The 5647-nt window shown below is 42.9% G+C and overlaps 1 non-coding gene across 1 annotated transcript; it reads left to right on the top strand.

Moving 5' to 3' along the window:
* Positions 1 to 4831: 4831 nt before the first annotated feature.
* Positions 4832 to 4938, top strand: LOC131229950 (small nucleolar RNA R71). The gene has a single exon (XR_009163685.1). It is a non-coding gene; the product is annotated as a small nucleolar RNA R71 (small nucleolar RNA).
* Positions 4939 to 5647: the final 709 nt, after the last annotated feature.

Genomic DNA, 5647 nt, shown 5'->3' with positions numbered 1-5647 from the left:
GCAACAAGCCTTTAAACCCCTAGGTTGCCCCTAGTGGACGAGTTTGAGTCTCGTGAGGGTTTGCAGTAATGTTACCCACAAACATTGAACTAACTATACCTCCATCAGACTAGGAGATCAATCCTGGTAAACAGGATCAGTCAGAGGCATGGACATGTCCTCTGAATCAAATTTCTCGACAAATGGTTTCAATCGATGTCCATTGACTTTAAACTCCTTGCCATTGTCGGGATCTCTTATCTCAACGGCCCCATGCGAAAAAACAGTGACAACAATGTAAGGGCCGGTCCAACGAGATCGAAGCTTACTCGGAAAGAGATGTAATCGAGAATTGTACAAAAGGACCTTCTGATCAGGTGTGAATGATTTTCGCAAAATGTGTTGGTCATGAAATGCTTTCATCTTGTCCTTGTAAATTCTCAAATTATCGTATGCATCATTCCGGATTTCCTCCAGTTCATTCAATTGAAGTTTGCGTAGCGAGCCAGCGTTGTCCAGATTGAAATTGAGATTTTTGATCACCCAGTACGCTTTATTTTCCAGCTCCACAGGCAAGTGACAAGCCTTCTCATAGACAAGTCTAAAGGGAGACATTCCAATAGGGGTTTTAAAAGCAGTACGGTATGCCCATAAGGCATCGGTCAATCGGATTGACCAATCCTTACGGTCAGGGTTAACCGTTTTCTCCAAAATGTGTTTAATTTTTCTATTAGAAATCTCGGCTTGCCCACTTGTCTGTGGGTGGTACGGGGTGCTCACTTTATGAGAGATACCGTATTTTTTCATTAAGCTCTCGAATGGTCTGTTACAAAAGTGTGAGCCCCCATCACTAATGATGGCTCGAGGTGTTCCGAATCGAGAAAGGATGTTTTCTTTTAGAAATTTAATGATCGTGCGATGGTCATTCTTTCGACATGGAATCGCTTCGACCTATTTAGTGACATAATCCACGGCAAGCAAAATATACAGATTTCCAAACGATTGGGGGAATGGTCCCATGAAATCGATGCCCCAGCAATCAAATGCTTCAATGATAAGGATGGGATTCAAAGGCATCATATTTCGACGGGACAATGCTCCCAATTTCTGACAACGCTCGCAAGCTTTGCAAAACTCATGAGTGTCCCTAAACATAGTGGGCCAGTAAAAGTCACACTGCAGAATCTTGGTCGTGGTCTTTTTAGCAGAAAAGTGACCACCACAGGCCTGTGAGTGACAGAAGGAGATGACGCTCTGATGCTCATCGTCTGGTACACATCTCCTTAGGATTTGGTCTGGGCAATATTTAAATAAGTAAGGATCATCCTAGAAAAAGTTGCGCACCTTGGTGAAAAATTTCTTCTTATCTTGCACAGTCCACTGTGTCGGTATGGCTCCTGTAGCAAGATAATTAGCAATATCAGCAAACCAAGGTGAATGGGAGACTCTGAACAGTTGTTCATCAGGGAACATGTCGTTGATATGCGTTGTCTCAAGGGGATCAGAGGTATTAAGGCGAGAAAGGTGATCGGCCACTACGTTCTCTACTCCTTTTTTATCTTTAATTTTCAAATCAAATTCTTGGAGTAGAAGGATCCATCGTATCAAACGGGGCTTAGAATCATTCTTAGAAAGAAGATACTTAAGTGCCGCATGATCTGTGTAGATAATGATCTTGGATCCGATCAAGTAGGACCTAAATTTGTCCAAGGCGAACACTACAGCTAAGAGTTCCTTTTCCGTAGTCGAGTAGTTCACCTGGGCAGAATTTAAAGTTCTACTTGCGTAATGAATGACGTAGGGTCTCTTATCTTTTCTCTGGCCTAGGACCGCCCCAAGAGCATAATCAGAAGCGTCGCACATAAGCTCAAAAGGAAGGCTCCAGTCGGGTGGCTGCATGATAGGTGTCGTGGTTAACGTGCCCTTAAGCTTGGTGAAAGCTTCCTGGCATTGCTCAGTCCACTCGTACGGAGCATCCTTTTGAAGAAGAGTGCATAAAGGACGAGAGAGGAGACTAAAGTCCTTTATGAATCGCCTGTAAAATCCTGCATGTCCTAAGAAGGATCGCACGTCTCTGATGTTCTTGGGTGGAGGTAGGTTAGAGATAAGATCGATTTTTGCCTTATCTACCTCGATTCCCTTAGACGAGATAATATGCCCAAGGACAATTCCCTTCTAAACCATAAAATGGCACTTCTCCCAATTAAGTACCAAGTTCTTTTCTTCACATCTTTTCAGCACACATTTAAGACTTTCCAAGCATTTGCTGAAAGATGGACCATAAACAGAGAAGTCATTCATGAAGACCTCTAGATATTGCCCCACCATGTCAGAAAAAATACTAAGCATACATCGCTGGAAGGTGGCAGGGGCATTACATAGTCCGAATGGCATCCTTCGATAAGCAAAGGTGCCGTATGGACATGTAAATGTGGTCTTTTCCTGGTCTTCAGGAGCTATCTCTATCTGGTTGTAGCCCGAATACCCGTCAAGGAAACTATAATAGGAATGACCAGCTAACCTTTCAAGGATCTGATCAATGAATGGTAAAGGAAAGTGGTCTTTCCTCGTGACGGTATTCAATTTCTTGTAGTCAATGCACATTCTCCAACTAGTAGTGACTCTAGTTGGCACGAGTTCATTATTAGCATTGGCTACGATGGTGATTCCGGACTTCTTAGGGACCACTTGAGTTGGACTCACCCATTGACTATCGGATGTAGGGTATATAATACCCACGTCCAATAGTTTAAGAACCTCGGCTTTAACCACTTCCTTCATGTTTGGATTTAGTCTACGTTGTGGTTGCCGAACGGTTTTTGCATTATCCTCAAGATATATGCGGTGAGTACATATTAAGGGATCGATTCTCTTGAGGTCCGCTATCGTCCATCCCAGGGCTCCTCTATGCTCAATGAGAGTAGATATGAGCATACTCTCTTGTTCTTTCTCCAGGTGGGCAGAGATCACCACCGGGTATATCTCATCTTGACCTAAATATGCATATTTCAAATCAGAGGGCAAAGGTTTTAGGTCAAGCTTCGGCGGCTTGAGGTTAGACGGTAGAGGCACTATATCGGTTTGTGACAATTCTTTAAGTTGTGACCTCCACCGGTTAACTTCAAGTACCGGTGCAATATCAAGCAAGGCACACGTTTTCCTAATCATGTCATCATCAAAATCATGGGAGTGGGCCAGGCACGTCTCTAGAGAGTCAGAGGATAAGGTTAGAGGTGTCGTATCTTCCACGAAAGAGTCAATCATGTTAATGTCGTGGAAATCGTCATCATCCTCTGAGTTGCTGCCGTTATTGAAAAAAATGTTTGACTCCAATGTCAAATTTCCAAAAGACATAGTCATGACACCATTCCTGCAATTGATAATTGCATTTGATGTGGCAAGGAATGGGCGACCAAGAATGACGGGAATCTGAATGCTCATGTTATTGATAGGTTCGGTGTCCAGGATGATAAAATCTACAGGGTAGTAAAATCTATCGACCTGGACTAACACATCCTCAATTATCCCTCTTGGTACACGAACAGAGCTATCAGCAAGTTGTAGTGTGGTTAGGGTAGGTTTTAATTCACCCAAACCTAACTGTTTATATACCGAGTAGGGGATCAGATTGACGCTCGCTCCTAAGTCAAGAAGTGCGTGATCAATTCGATGGTTCCCGATTACACATGATATGGTTGGGCTACCGGGATCCTTGAATTTCTGTGGCACGTCTTGCTTCAGAATGGCACTCACTTTCTCAGTCAAGGAGATTTTCTTTTGAATAATTTTCCGTCTTTTGGTCGTGCATAAGTCTTTCAGGAATTTGGCATATGAAGGTATCTGTTTAACGACATCAAGTAGAGGAATGTTGACTTTCACCTGTTTCAACACCTCTAGGATATCCTGAGAGTTAGAGAAAGGTTTTGGTGAAACCAACCGTTGGGGGAATGGAGCAACTGGCTTCTCTAGAAGTTCCGGTTCTACTTTTTGTGGGGCATCACTGGATCCATCATTGTTGTCCTCTTCTGGTTCTTGAGGCTTTTCGGGCCTAACCGGAAGAGTTTTATCAATGATCTTCCCACTCCTAAGAGTGGTGATGGATTTAGCATGCCCCATCTGATTTGAAGAGCTGGGATCATTACTCTCGTACTGCGGTTTAGGATTGGGGAGAGGTTGTGCAGGAAGCATTCCCTTTTCTATAACCGTCATACGAGAATCTATCTTTTGCATAAAATCTGTAATTCCCCGCATTGCCTGAGCCAGCTCTTGTATGGGATTTTGAACCGGTTCCTCTTGAGGTTTCACTTGATTTGGATTTTGATTGAAGAAACCTGGAGGAGTAGCCGTCTGTCCATTCCTCCAACTAAAGTTTGGATGATTTTTCCAGCCAGGGTTGTATGTATTGGAGTTAGGTCCAGTAAAAGGTCTTTGATAATTATCTACGGCATTGGCTTGTTCATTCAACACTCCTCGAAAGGCGGGTATTGTAGGACAGTTTTCAGTTGTGTGAATGTTGCAATCACAGATGCCGCAAACAATTTCATTGACCTTATCCTTCTTTCCTTCCATGGCCTCAACTTTCCTTATGAGCGTAGTCACTTTACACTTGAGATCATCCTCTTCTTTCAAGAGATATAATCCACCTTTCTCCTTTAATTGAGTCGACCTAGATGTGGTGTTCGACTTTGGGTAATAGTCTCAAGATTGTGTTTTTTCAGCCAAACTGTCGAGGTAGTCCCATACCTCGTCGACATCTTTATTAATGAATTCTCCATTACACATTGTCTCGACCATTTGGCGCATGGAAGATGTCAGTCCATCGTAGAAAAAATTTGTAATGCGCCACGTTTCAAATCCGTGTTGTGGGCATGAACTGACCAAATCTTTGAACCTTTCCCAACATTGGAAGATTGTTTCATCTTCCTTTTGGGCAAAGTTCATGATTGCTTTTCTGAGGGTAATCGTTTTATAATGTGGGAAGAATTTTTTTATGAATTCCCTCTGCATGTCGTTCCATGTGCCAATGGATCTAGGACGCAGTGAATGTAACCACGTCTTAGCTTTCTCTTTTAAGGAAAAAGGAAAGAGTTTCAGCCTAATTGTATCCTCAGATACATTAAGAAAACATAATGTAGCTATAATCTCATCGAACTCTTTCAAATGCAAATATGGACTCTCTGATTCAAGTCCATGGAATTTGGGAAGGAGTTGGATAACTCCTGGCTTGATGTCCATTCGTCCTGTGTTTTCAGGAAAAATCATGCATGAGGGCGTACTCACTCCCGCCGGTTGTAGATAATCTCGTAAAGTACGAGGCGGGGGTGCCTGTTGCACCTCATTCTCATCTTGGGTATCCTCCACCCTGGGTGGAAGTAGAGGAGGTTGGTCTTCAGCCATAACTTCAATTAACTCAGGGGATTTTGAGCGGTGTCTAGTCCTGCGATGGATAGTCAACCCCTCAACCAATCCTCCTTCAGTCAAGAGACGTCGAGTGTTATCACGGGCCCACTTGGGCATGAAACACTCGCAGCCCTCAATTAAAAACCTAATCCTAAGAAAGGAAAAGAAAATCTAGAAAGAAAGAGAGAGTTGGAAAGAAATTACCAAATTGAAGTCCTAAGTTAAAAACCTGCAAAATAAAACAAAAATAAGTTAGATTCTAAAAAGA

Source organism: Magnolia sinica, chromosome 16, assembly GCF_029962835.1.
Source record: "Magnolia sinica isolate HGM2019 chromosome 16, MsV1, whole genome shotgun sequence".
Classification (NCBI taxonomy): domain Eukaryota; kingdom Viridiplantae; phylum Streptophyta; class Magnoliopsida; order Magnoliales; family Magnoliaceae; genus Magnolia; species Magnolia sinica.
This window is presented reverse-complemented; position numbering and strand designations above follow the sequence as displayed.